Raw genomic sequence first — 21,667 nt, forward strand, 5'->3', positions numbered from 1 at the left:
AGCAGTACTAAAATTGGCAGGATCAGACACGCATCAAAAGTTGATATAACAAACTTTGAATTTAACACTTGTACTGTGTGCTCACACTTGTACTGTGTGCTCACACTTATACTGTGTGCTCACACTTGTACTGTGTGCTCACACTTGTACTGTGTGCTCACACTTGTACCGTGTGCTCTCACTTGTACTGTGTGCTCACACTTGTACTGTGTGCTCACACTTGTAGTGTGTGCTCTCACTTGTACTGTGTGCTCACACTTGTACTGTGTGCTCACACTTGTACTGTGTGCTCACACTTGTACTGTGTGCTCACACTTGTACTGTGTGCTCACACTTGTACTGTGTGCTCACACTTGTACTGTGTGCTCACACTTGTACTGTGTGCTCACACTTGTACTGTGTGCTCACGCTTGTACTGTGTGCTCACGCTTGTACTGTGTGCTCACGCTTGTACTGTGTGCTCACGCTTGTACCGTGTGCTCACACTTGTACCGTGTGCTCACACTTGTACCGTGTGCTCACACTTGTACTGTGTGCTCACACTTATACTGTGTGCTCACACTTGTACTGTGTGCTCACGCTTGTACTGTGTGCTCACACTTGTACTGTGTGCTCACACTTATACCGTGTGCTCACACTTGTACCGTGTGCTCACACTTGTACTGTGTGCTCACGCTTGTACTGTGTGCTCACACTTGTACTGTGTGCTCACGCTTGTACCGTGTGCTCACACTTGTACTGTGTGCTCACGCTTGTACTGTGTGCTCACGCTTGTACTGTGTGCTCACACTTGTACCGTGTGCTCACACTTGTACTGTGTGCTCACACTTATACTGTGTGCTCACACTTGTACTGTGTGCTCACACTTGTACCGTGTGCTCACACTTGTACCGTGTGCTCACACTTGTACTGTGTGCTCACACTTGTACTGTGTGCTCACGCTTGTACTGTGTGCTCACGCTTGTACTGTGTGCTCACGCTTGTACTGTGTGCTCACGCTTGTACTGTGTGCTCACGCTTGTACCGTGTGCTCACACTTGTACCGTGTGCTCACACTTGTACTGTGTGCTCACACTTATACTGTGTGCTCACACTTATACTGTGTGCTCACACTTGTACTGTGTGCTCACGCTTGTACCGTGTGCTCACACTTATACCGTGTGCTCACACTTGTACCGTGTGCTCACACTTGTACTGTGTGCTCACGCTTGTACTGTGTGCTCACACTTGTACTGTGTGCTCACGCTTGTACCGTGTGCTCACACTTGTACTGTGTGCTCACGCTTGTACTGTGTGCTCACGCTTGTACTGTGTGCTCACACTTGTACCGTGTGCTCACACTTGTACTGTGTGCTCACACTTATACTGTGTGCTCACGCTTGTACTGTGTGCTCACACTTGTACCGTGTGCTCACACTTGTACTGTGTGCTCACACTTGTACTGTGTGCTCACACTTGTACTGTGTGCTCACGCTTGTACTGTGTGCTCACGCTTGTACTGTGTGCTCACGCTTGTACTGTGTGCTCACACTTGTACTGTGTGCTCACGCTTGTACTGTGTGCTCACGCTTGTACTGTGTGCTCACACTTGTACTGTGTGCTCACACTTGTACTGTGTGCTCACGCTTGTACTGTGTGCTCACACTTGTACTGTGTGCTCACGCTTGTACTGTGTGCTCACGCTTGTACTGTGTGCTCACGCTTGTACTGTGTGCTCACACTTGTACTGTGTGCTCACACTTGTACTGTGTGCTCACACTTGTACTGTGTGCTCACGCTTGTACTGTGTGCTCACGCTTGTACTGTGTGCTCACGCTTGTACCGTGTGCTCACACTTGTACTGTGTGCTCACGCTTGTACTGTGTGCTCACACTTGATGCTTTAACGAGGGAGTTGAAGGAGCCTTCACCAGTGTGCTGTGGTCTGGGAGGGAGTATAGCCTCCTTCCTCGTAGTCCCCCCCCCCTCTCCAAGGTCGTCTATCCTCCAACTCCATCCCAATTTTCCACTGAAACCCTGTGTTATATGGTCCATTACCCTATTACCGCCCATCCTCCCCTCCCTGGTCCTCCAGTATCCCTAACCCTGCACTATCACCATTCCCCATCACCTCTACCCTAACCCAATCGCCCACCTATCCCCAATCCCCCACTCCTCATATCAGTGACCTCCACCGCACCCTTTCCACCCGCCTCGGGTACTAGGGATTGGTTGCTCTCCTTTATCTTCCCTCTTGGGTGTTTATCTTTACACCTCTCTTCCCTTCTTGCTCCTCTCTCTTCCTCCTCCTCCTCCTACAATAATCACTCCCTCCTGCAACTTTTCACAGTTCATTCTATCTCATTTTGAATGCTTGTCTCCCCACCATTTTTATCTCATACCCTCTATTATTCATCCCCCGTCTCTTTAACGCCATTTCGTCTTAATCTGTGTGTATATATATATATATATATATATATATATATATATATATATATATATATATATATATATATATATATATATATATGTCGTACCTAGTAGCCAGAACGCACTTCTCAGCCTACTATTCAAGGCCCGATTTGCCTAATAAGCCAAGTTTTCATGAATTGTTTTTCGGCAACCTAACCTACCTAACCTAACTTTTACCGCTACCTAACCTAACCTATAAAGATAGGTTAGGTTAGGTAGGGTTGGTTAGGTTCGGTCATATATCTACGTTAATTTTAACTCTAATAAAAACAATTGACCTCATACATAATGAAATGGGTAGCTTTATCATTTCATAAGAAAAAAATTAGAGAAAATATATTAATTCAGGAAATCTTGGCTTATTAGGCAAATTGGGCCTTGAATAGTAGGCCGAGAAGTGCGTTCTGGCTACTAGGTACGACATATATATATATATATATATATATATATATATATATATATATATATATATATATATATATATATATATATATACAGGCGATGAATCACAATAACGTGGCTGAAGTATGTTGACCAGACCACACCCTGGAAGTTTGAAGGGACGACGACGTTTCGGTCCGTCCTGGACCATTCTCAAGTCGATAATCGACTTGAGAATGGTCCAGGACGGACCGAAACGTCGTCGTCCCTTCAACTTCTAGTGTGTGGTCTGGTCAATATATATATATAATATAATATTTGTCATCCACAACACCGCGGATAATACTGTGGCTGGCGCAGTTGATAGAGCGACCGTCTCTCTTGCTTTGACCTTAATGAATGTTGTTTAGCGAGATTGGAAATTTGTGTGATTTTCCATTTCACGCGAAAGGTGCGGTGTGTATGGGGGGGGGGGCATAGAGCTTAATCCTCACCCGCTTGCTTATCCCCTGACAAAGACCAGTCACCCTGCAAAGTTTGGTGAGGCTAGCCCCAACCATCTGAATCTTCAAACATAATTCTCCTATCGATATACATGTCATACCTATTAACCAGAATTGCTTAACAAGCCTAATTTTTATTAACTGAATTCTACAATCTTTCATTATATGTTGAAGGATTAAAAATTTATTTTAATTCGGGTCGAAACTTATTTAAAAACTTGACCTAACGTAAATGTGGAGCTTATTGTGTCTGTATAGTTCCAACTAAGGGTAACGTACACAAATTACAATAGCGTGATGCATCAGTCTGGGAACATCCCTTGCTTAGGTTCGAACCCTTATCACGGCCCGTGTGGATTTGTTCATTAGGGGTAACAAGATTTAGGCGTTCATGGTCTCAACGAAATGTGGCTGTATTAAGTGTGAACTAATTTCGAAAGATATGTTTTAAAATCTGGTTGTTAGGCACAATAAGTCTTGCTAACTAGGCCAAGTCGTGCCGTTATGGCCATTAGGAACAGTCATAAATATATATGCGAACAAGCTTGAATGGTCCCCAGGACAATATGCAACTGAAAACTCACACCCCAGAAGTGACTCGAACCCATACTCCCAGGAGCAACGCAACTGGTATGTACAAGACGCCTTAATCCACTTGACCATCACGACCGGACATAATGAGGTGATAGCCGAGGCTATTTGAACCACCCCACCGCCGGCACTCGGATAGTAATCTTGGGCATAGCATTTTACCAAATCATATATATGGTAAAATATAAATATATATATATATAGAGAGAGAGAGAGTGCGTGCACTAGTGAGAGAAAGCGAGTGAGGGGGATTATCTAGGGGAAAGAGTCAAGCTATTACGCTTTCCCAGAGCCAGAGTGCGCATGAGAGCTTGCAGAGAGCGCCAGAAAGAGCCAGAGAGCTCAAGAGAGAGCCAGAGATCACAAGAGAGCTCAAAAGAGCCAGAAAGCGCCAGAACTCCCCAGAGCACTTGAGAGCCCCAGAGAGAGAGAGACAGCCCAAGAGCGTCAGAGCGCGCCAGAAAACACGCAAAATAATGCCAGACAGCTCAAGAGCGCCAGAGACAGCGCAAGAGCAGAGAGCGCCAAAGAAAGAGCCAGAGAGTGCAAGAGCGCCAGAGAGAGTGCAAGAGCGCCAGACACAGCGCAAGAGCGCCAGAGACAGCGCAAGAGCGCCAGAGAGAGAGCCAGACAGCGCAAGAGCGCCAGAGAAAGAGCCAGACAGCGCAAGAGCGCCAGAGAAAGAGCGAGAGAGTGCAAGAGCGCCAGAGAAAGAGCCAGAGAGTGCAAGAGCGCCAGAGAGAGAGCCAGACAGCGCAAGAGCGCCAGAGGGAGAGAGCCAGACATCGCAAGAGCGCCAGAGAGAGAGCCAGACAGCGCAAGAGCGCCAGAGAGAGAGCCAGACATCGCAAGAGCGCCAGAGAGAGAGCCAGACAGCGCAAGAGCGCCAGAGAGCGAGCCAGACATCGTAAGAGCGCCAGAGAGAGAGCCAGACAGCGCAAGAGCGCCAGAGAGAGAGCCAGACAGCGCAAGAGCGCCAGAGACAGCACAAGAGCGCCATAGAGTGCAAGAGCGCCCGAGAAAGAGCGAGAGAGTGGAAGAGCGCCAGAGAGCAAGCGGCTTGTTTACCTGTCTGGGTCTCCGGCTGCTTCCCCTTCTTTCACTAATTACATTTCTCTTCCCTCGCGACTATCCATTTACCTTGTCTCTTTCTTTTGTCTTTGTCTTCTCCTTCTGTTCCTTCTCTTCCATTATTGTACGTACTACTGATACTATTCCTCCTCCTTTCCTATCTCATTTTCTGTCGTTCATTTCTCGTCTTCATCCTGTTCTTTCTCCTAACTTTACTTCAACTTTTCTCTCTCTTATCCTAATGTTCGTCCCATCTTATTCTTTCCTTTTATTCGGCCCTTTCTTCTTGTTATTCTTTAGGCTATCTTTCTTGTCCAATTCGATTCTCAAGTCGATCCTCACAATCGACTTGAGAATGGTCCAGGACGGACCGAAACGTCGTCGTCCCTTCACCTTCTAGTGTGTGGTCTGGTCAACTTACTTTAGCCACGTTATTGTGACTAACCTGCATTTGGTTACCTGATGTCAGTAGCAGGTCTTAAATTCTTCCCTCTGATTGGCTCAGGTCTTAAATTCTTCCCTCTGATTGGCTCAGGTCTTAAATTCTTGCCTCTGATTGGCTCATCCAGGCTCTTGCAGCTTACTCTCCAAGGCGATGTTTGAAGGAATCGTTTATACTAGAGGCCCGAGTGTGTGTCTCCCTCCGTGTGGGTAACTTGTATACACCGGAGGGAGCGAAGGGGAAGTTGGCGTAGAACTTTTGTTTCTGGCTAAGAGGTCTCTCCCTCCATGCCACGCTGCCCTCTGGAGCTTGAACCTCTTCTGCCCAGGAGGCGATTTGTCAGTTGACTTGTAAGTCGAATCCCATTGGGTGTCGAGCGGTGATGGGAGGAAAGCAGCGGTGACGACCCGTCTTGTCCCCCTGCACAGGTGTCTAACAAAAAAGGTGATCTCCGTTGGAAAGCAAATTGTGCTGATCGACCCGTCCTCCCAACTGATGCGCCTCATTCCGTATGCTATTCGTTCTCCAACGTACGAAAGGGTACTTTGAAAAGTAGCAGGGGCACAAATCACGTTTTCTATGAGTAGGTTGGTTAGGATAGATGGGTTGGGAGGGGGGGAGGGAAGGTTAGTGTGTTTCAGTACCCTTTTTTCTCAAATCGAGAAAACGGGACTGACTAACGACCATGTCGCTAGGGTGTGGGGGGGTCTGTCTGTCTGTCTCTTAACACACTCCCTCTTCGTTCCCATCACCGCTTAATGCTTCCCGTTCTCCGTTTATCTTCCCCCACTGCGTTTATCTTCACTTTCCCGCCCTATCTAATCATCTACCTCCATCCATATCCATCCCTTTCATTGATCATCCTCTTCCCCTCCCCCTCCCTACTCTCACCGTTCGTCTATTCCTACCAGCCTATCCCTTCCTCCCCCACTTGTAGTGTAAACTGGTGGTGGTGATGGGGGTGGTGATGGTGGTGGTGTTGGTGGTGATGGGGGTGGGGGTGCCAGTCCGGAGTACACGAGTGCCACACCTCTCGACCGGTGTGGCCACAGCCACCACTATCCTCTTGGCTCCATTGATTCTCCTACACATCCTCGTGTCTGGTGGTGGTGCTGCTTGTTCTGATAGTTGTTGTTTGTGGTGGTGGTGGACATGGTGGTGGTCACCCATCACTGTCTTGGGGAGAGTGAAGTTCATCTCTTGTTCCCCCGTCTAATGGCCTCTTTGGTACTTCATCCATCACAACTTACCTATTTTGATGTATAATGCCTGAGACGACAAGGAGTTGAAAGTTGTAGGGGCAGTTGGCCTCCACAAGTCAGTCTTTGAGTGTGTTAGAGTTGCTGATCAACCTTGAAGAGGTTCAGTTCATTGTATTCCTTGAGGTCATTTGTGTTTCCAGCTTCCTCTTGTGCAGTCTCGTCTACTGTCTCTCTATTTAATGAGTTCATTCAAGTTCCACAATGCTAATTCCCGTCCTTTGTTCCTCATCCATAGGATGCTCTAATGACATTAACCATTTATTGGTGCTGGGCGTGGTGGTGGTGGTGGTGGTACTGGGCGTTGTGGTGGTGGTACTGGGCGTGGTGGTACTGGGCGTGGTGGTGGTACTGGGCATGGTGGTGGTGGTGGTGGTGGTGGTACTGGGCGTGGTGGTGGTGGTACTGGGCATGGTGGTGGTGGTGGTACTGGGCGTGGTGGTGGTGGTACTGGGCATGGTGGTGGTGGTGGTACTGGGCATGGTGGTGGTGGTGGTACTGGGCATGGTGGTGGTACTGGGCGTGGTGGTGGTGGTACTGGGCATGGTGGTGGTGGTGGTACTGGGCGTGGTGGTGGTGGTACTGGGCATGGTGGTGGTGGTGGTGGTACTCTTGTTGCTGGTGTGTTGTTGTCGACAGTTTCCGGGTGTAGTAAACTGGAGTGTATTCTAGGTGCACCTTGTGGTGGGTGCTGATGCTTCCATTGTTCCGTCGTTGGTGAGCCTCATGTGGAGTGTCCAGTGCACTTCACTCCCACCTGACTGGTACTGGGCAGCATTGTCAACTCTCAGCACCACACACACACACACACACACACACACACACACACACACACACACACACACACACACACACACACACACACACACACACACACACACTCAACTCTCAACCTTTTAAAACAATTAAGTTGGGACAGAAATTTTAAGAAGGGATCTATATGCAGTTTAGTTTAGCCTGTCGTTACCAGTTAAACGTATTTCAAATTCCACTCTAAAATACGAGCCACTGGCGGTGGACATTTCACCCGCCCAATGTATTTCTTAGGCAGATAAATCTCTTGCCCAAGTGGACTTCAATTACTTCTTAGAATTGTATTACTGAACACGTATTCCCAGTTGTGTGCACGCGCGCACGCGTCCGCGCATCATAAACTTAAGATCATAACTGATTTGTTATTACAGGAAATTTGTTATAAGGCTTTATATCCTCTGGGAACCTAAAGAAGTTCACCGACATCCTACCACTAAATACCCTCTCCCGCCTGACATGTGAATGTCGCTACACACAGAGATCACAATAGCGTGATGCATCAAATGAACAAATCCACAAGGGCCGTGACGAGGGTTCGAACCTGCGTCTAAGAGAGGATGTACGAGAGGAGTAAGGCAGCGTCTGGGATCCTCTCGTACGTAGGTTCGAATCCTCGTCACAGCCCTTGTGGATTTGTTCATTCGATACATCACGCTATTGTGATTTTTGTGTGTAATGAAGTAAGGGCGAAGAGGTAGAACAGCCTATTGACATAGCTCGGGTTAATGGGGGAAATGCGTAAAACCCTGGTTTGTGTCTCGGAGAGGCTGCAGGAACCGTTGGTAAATCAGCATGATTTCCCGGTTGCAATTCTTTTGACCATGTCGTAGCTCAGTAGATTAAAGCAGCATCTGGGATCCTCTCGGACGTAGGTTCGAACCCTCGTCACGGCCCTTGTGGATTTGTTCATGTGAACGTCAGGTCTGAGGACCCCGGTAATACTCGTGTATGTTGCTTGAAAACGGACACCAATGTGCAACACTGACATTGCTAAATGGAGAAATTCGAGTGTCTTAATTAGTTTGCAACACGTCAAGAAGAATTGTTATTATGATACTGGTCCTGTACCGGTTACACATTGACTGTATTCCTACGCTTCATTCAGATGTGCGGGCCTCTGTAACATCTGAACCACATGTCTGTCGGTAATTGCGTGATTCGGACAACCAGTACCCCCTCCTTCCCCCCCCCCCCCCCCGCCCCCCACGAAATGTATAAATCAAACAACATTCCCACAGCGATTGGTTTTGAAGTGAACTTTTCGTCGCCACTCCTCTCTCTATGGCCCGACACATCTAACACTTTTGACTTCTGCAATTCAACGTCAACGCGTCTCCCAACATCTGACCTGGTGCAGTCATCGGGAGGGTACCCGCCAAACACACACCGAAACTACGACGTTGGTGCAACGTTCGAACAAGTTTTAACACCTCCTAACCAGTTATAACAACCAATATATCAAGTTGTAACAACGTTCTAATACGTCATAAACACGTTAAGCCAAGATGTAACAACTTTATTACAAGTTGTAACAAGCGGAAAATAGAGACAGTTTCGGTTTGTGTTTCCAGGGTAAACCTTTCATGCAAACTGCTCCTATTCTCAACAGGAAGTGAACTTTAGCTTATAAAAAAAAGGTGGCCTTCAACCCCTTGGGTATGTTTACGTGCGTGCACGCGCGTGTTTGTGGCTGCAGGAAAGTTACAAGAAGACATAATTGAGTTTAAAACTAGACTGGAAATTGAAAGATTATTTGATTAAAATTGAAAATGATCGATAAGTCATTATGTGTACAGTTTGGGGATCTAAATCCAATACAACATTACTTTAGTGTTCAAAATAAAGTCTACAGTGTACTAGGGGCCAGATTCACGAAAGCACTTACGCAAGCACTTACGAACCTGTACATCATTTCTCAGTCTTTGGCGGCTTTGTTTACTATTATCAAACAATTAATGAGCTCCGAAGCACCAGGAGGCTGTTTATAACAATAACAACAGTTGATTGGCAAGTTTTCATGCTTGTAAACTGTTTAATAAACGTAACCAAAGCCGTCAAAGATTGAGGAAAGATGTACACGTTTGCAAATGCTTGCGTAACTGCTTCGTGAACCTGGCCCTAGGACTCTTATCTAGAAGCGTTAGTAATTAAAGTCGTAATGTTTGGTCTCAACTACTCATTCCTTTAAGGGGAGCCGGTCGGCCGAGCGGACAGCACGCTGGACTTGTGATCCTGTGGTCCCGGGTTCGATCCCGGGCGCCGGCGAGAAACAATGGGCAGAGTTTCTTTCACCCTATGCCCCTGTTACCTAGCAGTAAAATAGGTACCTGGGTGTTAGTCAGCTGTCACGGGCTGCTTCCTGGGGGTGGAGGCCTGGTCGAGAACCGAGCCGCGGGGACACTAAAAAAAAAGCCCCGAAATCATCTCAAGATAACCTCAAGATAACCATTGAATTGTACTAGTGAGTGAAAGGGCTTAACAAGGAAGATAGAAATAGGGTTATAACAGTATCCGATCAAGTTACTCTACGAAACGATGAAATCAATATAGTTAAATCAGGTTTATTATTGCAATAGGGAAGACCAAGTTCAAGAGAGATATCATTGGATCACACACTATGGGAGAGTGGATAAGCCCTAGAGCGGGTGGATATAAGTAGGGGTCGTCTCACATGGCTCAATATATATATATATATATATATATATATATATATATATATATATATATATATATATATATATATATATATATATATATATAATATTTTAAACATAGAAGGGGTACCACCTCTGGTGCAAGTGTAGGAGCCCAAGTATAGATATGATGGAGCCCAGTAGGCTCTGGAAGCTGTACATTCGTTGATTGAAGATTGAGAGGCGGGACCAAAGAGCCAGAGCTCAACCCCCGCAAGTACAATTAGGTGAGTACACACGTACGTCCTTTGCTACCAAGCGAACAGCGCTCGGGGGTAGTAGTCCTAAGAGCCTGGGTTCGATTCCCTGCCGGGGCAGAAATAGAGGGGCAGTTGTTTTTCACATGATGCATCTGTTCACCTAGCAGTAAATAGATACCTGGGAGTTGGACAGTTGCTCACTGGGGATGTGTGCGCAGGAGAGAAATAATAATAATAGAGGATATGAGAAAATTAGATTGGTTGTCAGTACATTAGATAATGGTTAGAAAGGCGGGGTCCAAGAGCTAACAGCTCGAGCCTGCAGGCACAAAAGGTAACTACTAATAATAGTAACGTATAACCCCCACCCCCCCACAACCCCATCCACACACCCTCCCACTCCCCATCCACACACCCTCCCACTCCCCATCCACACCCCCCCCCTCCAACTCCCCCACTCCCCCATCCACACCCGCCTCACTCCTCACCCCTCCCCCCTCACTCCTCACCCCTCCCCCCCTCCCGTTCACCTCACGCCGCTGTACCTGAAATTATAAATTTTTCCCCAATTTAAATTTGTGGTCTTGTCATTATTATAGAAGAATTGAGGGCCGCCGAGCGTCGATCCCGCCGCGGCACGAAATGAGGCTGGGTTTTTTTTCCTCGGGTTTAATGGTTTTTTCCCTCGGGTTTAAAGTCAGTGTTCGCGTGTTTTATTCATTCGTTTTAATATTAATGTTGGTGGATTATATGTTGGTGTATTTCTATGCATGTTTGGAGTCATGAGTTGTTTAATGTTTATATATATATATATATATATATATATATATATATATATATATATATATATATATATATATATATTTATTTATTTATTTATTTATTTAATTTATATACAAGAAGGTACTTTGGGTTTGTGAGAAACATAGCATAGTATTGCACGGGCAGGTCAGGTTTATATATATAATATATATATATATATATATATATATATATATATATATATATATATATATATATATATATATATATATATATAATATATATATATTATATATTTTATATATATATATATAATATATATAATATATATATATAATATATATAATATATATATATATATATATATATATATATATATGTCGTACCTAGTAGCCAGAACGCACTTCTCAGCCTACTATGCAAGGCCCGATTTGCCTAATAAGCCAAGTTTTCATGAATTAATTGTTTTTCGACTACCTAACCTACCTAACCTAACCTAACCTAACTTAACCTAACTTTTTCGGCTACCTAACCAAACCTTACCTATAGAGATAGGTTAGGTTAGGTTAGGTAGGGTTGGTTAGGTTCGGTCATATATCTACGTTAATTTTAACTCCAATAAAAAAAAATTGACCTCATAGATAATGAAATGGGTAGCTTTATCATTTCATAAGAAAAAAATTAGAAAAAATATATTAATTCAGGAAAACTTGGCTTATTAAGCAAATCGGGCCTTGAATAGTAGGCCAAAAAGTGAGTTCTGGCTACTAGGTACGACATATATATATATATATATATAATACACACACACGCTTATTTTTTAACTATGTGGAAGATATTAGGGGGACTGGTTCCTAACCTGCACCCAAAAATAACACCACATGAGACCAGTAGGCATGGCAGGAAGTGCAGAGTACCCCCGTTGAAAAGCAGAGGTGCAATAGGTACGCTGAGGGAGAACTATTAACATCAAGGGCCCAAGACTTTTCAACACTCTCGGTACACGTAAGGAATATAACTGGCCGACCTCTCGCAGATATCGAGAGAGAGAGAGAGAGAGAGAGAGAACTCTACAAACACCTCCGAAGAATGCCTGATTAACCAGGCTGTGATTCATACGTCAGGCTTCGAGCAGCCACATCCAACAGCCTGGTTGACCAGACGACCAACCGGGAGGCCTGGTCGAAGCAGGCCACGTCCAGGCCACGGGGTCATTGATCCCCGGAAGCTGCACAAGGTAGACACAAGGTAGATATATATACCTGTGAATGTCTACAGTGTCTTTCCGTCTTATGGTAAACAAATGAATCTGCTTTTCTCCCTACGTTGATGTGTGCGCGAGAATAAATTACTGTTGCTATTAGAATTCAGCTCACAGTTGAGAGTACCGTAGCTGGGTGCTCGTAAGAGGAGGCCTGACACAAGGTATCGTACGAGGGAGGAAATCCTTCAAGAATCGAGCAGAGAAAGACTTTGGGTTCGGTTGTTCAAAGTCCTCCCAGCGAGCATAAGAAATATTGCCGGAACAACCGTGGATATCTTCAAGATAAAACTAGAGTTTTCTAAAAGATATTAGGACACCACAGCCAGACCAACCGGGCTGTAGTGGGTATGTGGGCCTGCGGACCGCTCCAAGCAACAGCCTAGTGGACCAAGCTCTCACAGGTCAAGCCTGGGGCTTGGGGAGTAGAACTCCCAGAACCCCATCAAGCAGGTATCATGCCGACCGGTTCTCCAAATGCTCACATCAGACGCATTCCCTCGACTACGTATGGAAAGTTGGCTAATATAATAACTGCCTTTAAGAATATGAACAGAGTCGTTGAGAATCCTGCATATCGTTTAGGTGAGATAATGTTTGGAAAATGCTGCAACAGCGTAGAGCCTTTTCTTGTAAAGCACAAAACGAAGCTAGAGAACGTTGTGAGGCATGCCACCAGACTATTCCCAGAGCTGAGAGGAATGATCTACGAAGAAAGACTAAAGGAGCTAAGCCTCAAGTCACTGCAAGAGAGAGAGAGAAGAAACGGGGAAGATATGGTCAATGCACAGAAAATATTCAGGAAAGTAGGTAGGGCAGGCAAGAACATTATTTAACACAGGTAGTACACGCACAAGGGGGACACACACAGAAACTAAGTAGTCAAATGAGCCATAGATATTAGAAATAATGTTTACAATATCGGACTTATGAGCAGAGCACTTCACTAAGAAGTGGAGGAGACAGATCCTAAACACAGCTCTTAATATACATATGATCTGTCTCGATAGGCTCAGGAATTTATACACCAGTCGGTTAACCAACCTGTCCTCTTACAAAGAACGTCGCATATATATTATAAATTTTTCTTCACTGTCGAGGGTAGTTGAAAAATTAACTCTCCTAAGTTCATTTTCACATTTTATTTGCGGTCTGACGCCTAGAAGCATTTTGCAGACACTTCTTACATTTTCAAAGACAATTTTACATTGTTAATTTTTTGGGGTGAGGTGACAAATCACGAATCAGTGGGTACATTGCATGTTTTATCTACTTGCTTCTGTGTTGGTTCAGGGTCTTGAAGTGGGTAGAATGTAATTATGTGTTAATTGGCTGTTGATTGTTGGAGTTGACTTTTTATTGTGTAGCGCCTCGCCGATGTCGAGTCTCCTGTTGTCGTTATACCTGTCGATTATTTCAGTGTTGCTTGTTAAGATGTCTCTGGTGATGGTCTGGTTGTGTGAGGAGATTATATGCTCCTTGATGGAGCCCTGTTGTTTGTGCATTGTTAATCGCTTAGAAAGAGACGTTGTTGTCTTGCCTATATACTGAGATCTTTGGGGCTGATAGTCCCCAAGTGGGCATTTGAAGGCATAAACGACGTTGGTTTCTTTCAAGACGTTCTGTTAGGTGTCTGGAGAGTTCTTCATGAGTAGATTGGCCGTTATCTTTTTTTGTAGTAAATTGTAAATTGTATCTTCTGATTTGTGTCTGTAGGGATAACGTTCCTATTAATAATATCTTTCAGGACACTTTCCTCCGTTTTATGAGCCGTCGAACGGAAGTTTCCGTAAAACAGTCTTGTGGGAGGTGCAAGTGTTGTGTTAGTTGACTCTTCAGAGGTTGCATGGAAGATACAGGTAATGCTTACATCAAGCATCAAGAAAGACATCTTGAGTAAGATGTAAGTTACATCAAGTAAGCGAAAATGCCCTAACATGGGTAAGGAATTTCGTAACGGGAAGGAGCCAGAGAGTAACAGTAAGGGGCAAGAAGTCTGACTGGCGAACACTAACAAGTGGAGTACCTCATGGAGTGGTTCTGGGACCAATTATATTTAGAGTATATGTAAAGGATATGAGTCTTGTATGTCGATGTTTGCGGACGACGCGAAATTAATGAGACGAGTTGTGACAGATGAGGACACTGGGATCCTCCAAGAGAACTTAAGCAAGTTGCAGAGGTAGTCGGAGGTATGGCTGCAAGAGTTCAACACGATCAAGTGTAAAGTGAGGAAAATGGGAACAGGTGACAGTAGCCCAAAGAGCCAGTACACAATGAAGGGAAACTACCTTCCTGTAGCAACTCGAGAAAGAGACCTAGGTGTGGTCGTAACACCTAACCTAACTCCAGAGGCAAACATAAATAGGATAACGTCAGTAACATATGCTAGCAAACGTTACTTTTCTATGCTAGCAAAAATTGGAACATCATTCAGGAGCGTAAATACGGAGCCATAGCTCTTTACACCCCCATATGCGAGACCAGTCTTAGAATATGCCGCCCCATCATGGAGACCGCATGAAGACACACAAAAGAAAACTGGAAAGGTTCAGAAGTTTGCAACGAGGCTCGTCCCAGAATTGCGAAGAATGAAATGAAAAGAAAAGACTGAAGAAATATCCTGACAGCGCTAGAAAAAGGAGGAAAGACATGATAAAGACGTATAAAATACTTATGAGAATTGACATAGTGGAAGTAGAGAAAATATTCACATTGGATTCCAATAGAACAAGGGGGGAATGGATGGAAACTTGACTCAAATGAGTTAGAAAGTTTTCATTTAGCATAAGAGTAAAGGGAAAACGGAATGAGCTAAAGTAGTACCGTAATCAATGTCTCTCACAGAGGACCTTGAATTGCTCCTGCACATGCAACAGCCCGCGTTGAGTTACCTAAGGAGCGTTGAACAAGAATAGAGACGCCAGTGGACACTAACGGAGTGTAATAATCGCTTCCACTTTCATTTTTCAATCTCTTTCTGCTATTTTCATTTGAGGAAAATGAGGAGCAAAGTCTTTTTTGCGTCTTAGTGAAGCGGTCACAGTTTTAGGATGGTTTTATTGGACAGTTGATTTAGCAAAGTTAAGACAGTCAAGTGCCGCTACAATGTCCCACGGAAAGTCAAAGTTAGTTTACTGGGGAATTGGCCTCCATTTTAGCACCCACTTTGTCTCGTGTGTTGACGCTAGTGTTTTGTCCAGTGGTGGTGCTGTTTTATCCAGTGGTGGTGGTGCTGTTTTGTCCGGTGGTGGTGCTGTTTTGTCCAGTGGTGGTGGTGCTGTTTTGTCCAGTGGTGGTGGTGCTGTTTTGTCCGGTGGTGGTGCTGTTTTGTCCAGTGGTGGTGCTGTTTTGTCCAGTGGTGGTGGTGCTGTTTTGTCCGGTGGTGGTGGTGCTGTTTTGTCCGGTGGTGGTGCTGTTTTGTCCGGTGGTGGTGGTGCTGTTTTGTCCGGTGGTGGTGGTGCTGTTTTGTCCAGTGGTGGTGGTGCTGTTTTGTCCAGTGGTGCTGCTGTTTTGTCCGGTGGTGGTGCTGTTTTGTCCGGTGGTGGTGCTGCTGTGTTTTGTCCGGTGGTGGTGGTGCTGTTTTGTCCGGTGGTGGTGGTGCTGTTTTGTCCGGTGGTGGTGGTGCTGTTTTGTCCAGTGGTGGTGGTGCTGTTTTGTCCAGTGGTGGTGGTGCTGTTTTGTCCGGTGGTGCTGCTGTTTTGACCGGTGGTGGTGCTGCTGTTTTGTCCGGTGGTGGTGGTGCTGTTTTGTCCAGTGGTGGTGGTGCTGTTTTGTCCGGTGGTGGTGGTGCTGTTTTGTCCGGTGGTGCTGCTGTTTTGTCCGGTGGTGGTGCTGCTGTTTTGTCCGGTGGTGGTGCTGCTGTTTTGTCCGGTGGTGCTGCTGTTTTGTCCGGTGGTGGTGCTGCTGTTTTGTCCGGTGGTGGTGCTGCTGTTTTGTCCAGTGGTGGTGGTGCTGTTTTGTCCGGTGGTGGTGGTGCTGTTTTGTCCGGTGGTGCTGCTGTTTTGTCCGGTGGTGGTGCTGCTGTTTTGTCCAGTGGTGGTGGTGCTGTTTTGTCCGGTGGTGGTGGTGCTGTTTTGTCCGGTGGTGCTGCTGTTTTGTCCGGTGGTGGTGCTGCTGTTTTGTCCGGTGGTGGTGCTGCTGTTTTGTCCAGTGGTGGTGGTGCTGTTTTGTCCGGTGGTGGTGCTGTTTTGTCCGGAGGTGCTGCTATTTTGTCCGGTGGTGGTGCTGCTGTTTTGTCCGGTGGTGGTGCTGCTGTTTTGTCCAGTGGTGGTGCTGTTTTGTCCAGTGGTGGTGCTGTTTTGTCCAGTGGTGGTGCTGTTTTGTCCAGTGGTGGTGCTGCTGTTTTGTCCGGTGGTGGTGCTGCTGTTTTGTCCGGTGGTGGTGCTGCTGTTTTGTCCGGTGGTGGTGCTGCTGTTTTGTCCGGTGGTGGTGCTGCTGTTTTGTCCGGTGGTGGTGCTGCTGTTTTGTCCGGTGGTGGTGCTGCTGTTTTGTCCGGTGGTGGTGCTGCTGTTTTGTCCAGTGGTGGTGCTGTTTTGTCCAGTGGTGGTGCTGTTTTGTCCGGTGGTGGTGGTGCTGTTTTGTCCAGTGGTGGTGGTGCTGTTTTGTCCAGTGGTGGTGGTGCTGTTTTGTCCAGTGGTGGTGGTGCTGTTTTGTCCAGTGGTGGTGGTGCTGTTTTGTCCAGTGGTGCTGCTGTTTTGTCCGGTGGTGGTGGTGCTGTTTTGTCCAGTGGTGGTGGTGCTGTTTTGTCCAGTGGTGCTGCTGTTTTGTCCGGTGGTGGTGGTGCTGTTTTGTCCGGTGGTGGTGGTGCTGTTTTGTCCAGTGGTGGTGGTGGTGCTGTTTTGTCCAGTGGTGGTGGTGCTGTTTTGTCCGGTGGTGCTGCTGTTTTCTCCGGTGGTGGTGCTGCTGTGTTTTGTCCAGTGGTGGTGGTGCTGTTTTGTCCGGTGGTGGTGGTGCTGTTTTGTCCAGTGGTGGTGGTGCTGTTTTGTCCGGTGGTGGTGGTGCTGTTTTGTCCGGTGGTGGTGGTGCTGTTTTGTCCAGTGGTGGTGGTGCTGTTTTGTCCAGTGGTGCTGCTGTTTTGTCCGGTGGTGGTGCTGCTGTGTTTTGTCCAGTGGTGGTGGTGCTGTTTTGTCCAGTGGTGGTGGTGCTGTTTTGTCCGGTGGTGCTGCTGTTTTGTCCGGTGGTGGTGCTGCTGTGTTTTGTCCAGTGGTGGTGGTGCTGTTTTGTCCAGTGGTGGTGGTGCTGTTTTGTCCGGTGGTGCTGCTGTTTTGTCCGGTGGTGGTGCTGCTGTGTTTTGTCCAGTGGTGGTGCTGTTTTGTCCAGTGGTGGTGCTGTTTTGTCCAGTGGTGGTGCTGTTTTGTCCGGTGGTGGTGCTGTTTTGTCCAGTGGTGGTGGTGCTGTTTTGTCCAGTGGTGGTGGTGCTGTTTTGTCCAGTGGTGGTGGTGCTGCTGTTTTGTCCAGTGGTGGTGGTGCTGTTTTGTCCAGTGGTGGTGGTGCTGTTTTGTCCAGTGGTGGTGGTGCTGTTTTGTCCAGTGGTGGTGGTGCTGTTTTGTCCAGTGGTGGTGGTGCTGTTTTGTCCAGTGGTGGTGGTGCTGTTTTGTCTGGTGGTGGTGCTGCTGTGTTTTGTCCAGTGGTGGTGCTCCATGTAAGGTGATCACTCTTTTCCTCTCCTCTCTCTCTCTCTCTACTTCATTTATCTCTTTCATCTCTTCCTACCTCCTCCAACTCTTCCCTTCCTTCTGCCCTGCTGACAGTGACTTCTGCAGTGAATATGACTGCCGCCGTTTGTAAACATCGCGCGAGTGAGCCAGTGAGTCAGTCAATGACTGAGTCAGTGAGTCAGACTCACTCACTGACTCTGGCAGTCAGTCAGTCAGTCAGTAACCACATCTCGTCTATTACAGCACAAGGCGCTGCTCGGTTCCTTTATGAAGAATTGGGAACACGTTCGCAGCAAATCGATATTCGACAAATTAAGTGACTAAACTACACGTGAGGTGCCCAGGGTGAATGACGCTGATCCACTCAGTACCTGATGTAAATGTAATCTCACAATCATGTATACACCGTCAAGTATACACAAGATATACAGCAGACCTATACAACTGCCTAATAATAATTTTCGTGATTCAGTGCTTACAGTGAGCATAAATAAGGTGGTAGCTGTATACTTGTAGAGTATACTACGGTGGTTAAGGCACTTCTTCATGGTAATATTGTCTTAATAGGTTAGCTTTGGTCTTCACTAATAGTCCATAAGATTGTAATAAGACAATTGGCTCCTAGGCCGAGTAGTTACCTTTAAGGCAGCTCGTTATTCTTTAACAGGCTGTCTGTTCCTTTGACGAATCCTGCGTCGATTAACGTCGGTTAATCGTCGATTAACGTCGGTTAATCGTCGATTAACGTCGGTTAATCGTCGATTAACGTCGGTTAATCGTCGACTAACGTCGATTAACCGTCGATTAATCATGTCGAATCAGTGTGTTTAAATTAGTTTAACGTGAAAATTGTCGTGCATACTACGGCCTGGTGAGTGAGTGAGTGGGTGGGTGAGTGGGTCGGTGGGTGGGTGGGTCGGTCGGCCGGTCGGATTGCACAATTGCACCAACTACATACACCTGCGCTGATTGAAAACGAGACACCACGTCTAACAGCCAGTTTGGTTCAGGAATCCATTCATCACGGCGACAGTTGGGCACTCGTTTACTCCCTTCACAGTCCAGTGGAGAGTGATACATTTCAGAACATGCCTCGCTGCTCGTACAACCTGGAGCGGCGCCGCACAATCATACTTTGCTCGCTGCTATTGTTGCTCGCATGTTTAGCCAGCAGCTGCTGCTTGCTGTTCCTGGCTGTTTGTGCTGTCTCAGGCGAGTAAGGGTAGTTACTTAGGCTTAAACACGGAGTCAAGTCACTGACGAAACCTCGATAAATAGGGTATAATGGCCTTGTTTACGAGAGGTTTGTGTGTTTATAAAAAAAACAATTATCAGAATTGCAAACAAAAAATGAATTGACATTGAACATTAACATTTGTTTCCATAGTAGATATATTCATCTGATTATTTTTATTCTTTATGAGGTATACAAGGAGCTTTTGTCTGTATGATGGCTACGAGCTCTGTCAGAACATAATCCGTAAAGCGTTTTACAACCAGGCGGCCATTTAATACTAGGTGAACAGTAAAGGAGCGGTGCCCGATCGACCAACCCGTCCTCGACTCAAGTCCATTCCATCCAGCGGTCGACCCCACAGATGCATTCATAAATTTTTACATGCTGTTTATTCAAAACAGGAATTTTCTCAAATATAAATTAATATAATATTAGCATATTGTGCATATATAGCCATAGGTTAGGTGTTTAGGTTCTGTTGGCGATTATTTGTATTTGTAGTACGTGGGTGAAGCATTTACAGCGTTGTGGTTCGAACAAAATTCGTCAGTGAAGCACTTGTTCCGGATATGTTCGAACGTCAGCAGTTGTGACTCGTGTGTAAACCGCTTTTCATTCATAAACAGGGGGTTTGGCGGGTGCATGGAATCACTTTTGGATCTTTGTTTGGAGGACGAGCTGAGCATTTACAGCGTTGTGGTTCGAACACAATTCGTCAGTGAAGCACTTGTTCCGGAAGTGTTCGAACGTCAGCAGTTGTGAGTCGTGTGTAAACCGCTTTTCATTCATAAACAGGGGGTTTGGCGGGTGGATGGAATCACTTTTGGGTCTCTGTTTGGAGGACGAGCTCGATCGACTCGGGCTAGGGTTCGAACGCGGGTCATCTCGCCGGTGAAGCAACTGGGCGAGGGCGCTGACACTCATTTTTGTAAGGGCCGAAAAGGCATCTAATTTAAATGGCCGAAACATCAGCCACCTAAATGGCCAAAACAGGAGGCATTTCAAGTGGCTAAGACATGAAGGTAATTTTAGTAAATCACAAAGATATTAACACCGCTAGAAGGAACAGCAATTACCTAGAGCAGGTAATACTTGTTAAGTGGTTCTCGGGTAATTACACTTGAATAATAAGGGCATAATTTTGATCGTAACTTTAGCATTGAAAATCGTTAATGATGGAGGTTTATGTGGGGTGACTAGTTGGCTGTGTTGTGGGGTGGGTGGGGGGGGGAAAAGAGGTTGCTTGGTTGGTCTGGCATGGTTGGGGTGACCATGGCATGGTTGGCAGCGTTGTGTGGAGAGAACACCGCTGGCAGGGTCGTGTGTGTGTAATTACCTAAGTGTAGTTACAGGATGAGAGCTACGCTCGTGGTGTCCCGTCTTCCCAACACTCATTGTCATATAACGCTTTGAAACTACTGACGGCCTTGGCCTCCACCACCTGTGTGTGTGTGTGTGTGTGTGTGTGTGTGTGTGTGTGTGTGTGTGTGGGGGGGAGGGGTTGTGTGTTTTTTTTTTTTGTGGGTGGGTATGTGTGGATTGGTGGATGGATGTGTGTGTGTGTGTGGGGGGGGGGGGTTATGTGGGTGTGTGGCGTCATACGCTAGATACAACAGGCGACTGAATCATAACTTCTGCCTCTTTGTGATGGTGTTCACATTGTTCTTGTTCCTGTTCTTGTTGTACGTGTTTTGTCACTCTTCCATCCCCCCCTTCCCCTTCCCTCTCCCTCATCACCCTGCTCTTGACTCTTCATTCCTTTCCTCATAGTCGCTCTTATCCTTCACTTTTCCTGTTTGCCTCTCTGCTCCTCTACATTCTTCCCTCATTATTCTGATCTCGTTCTCTTCTCCATCATGTTTCTCTTCGCCTCTTTCTTCCTCTTCCATCACTTCCTCTCCCAATTCATTCATTTTCTCTTCTTGTTTCGCAACCCATTCTCGCACTTTCTTACAGTCAATATTGACTTATTTAATAAGTGCATATGTGACATACTAATTTATTGTGAATATTTTAGTTTACCTTGAAAAGCTTCATAGAAAACACCGACCTTACCTAACCTTCTTAGTATGTTAAGATAAGCATCTTATTGCTTCTTAATTACAATTATTACTTAACCTATACAATTTGTACTCCTTTATCCCCGTCCCTTCAATACTCCTCCCTTTCCTGCTTTCCCCTCCTCTCCCTATCCTACCCTTCTCTCCATACCCTCCCCTTTCTTCCCTTGCCTTCCCTCTCCCTATCCTACCCTTCTCTCCATACCCTCCCCTTTCTTCCCTTGCCTTCCCTCTCCCTATCCTACCCTTCTCTCCATACCCTCCCCTTTCTTCCCTTGCCTTCC

This window comes from Procambarus clarkii, chromosome 88 (genome assembly GCF_040958095.1).
Source record: "Procambarus clarkii isolate CNS0578487 chromosome 88, FALCON_Pclarkii_2.0, whole genome shotgun sequence".
Taxonomy (NCBI): domain Eukaryota; kingdom Metazoa; phylum Arthropoda; class Malacostraca; order Decapoda; family Cambaridae; genus Procambarus; species Procambarus clarkii.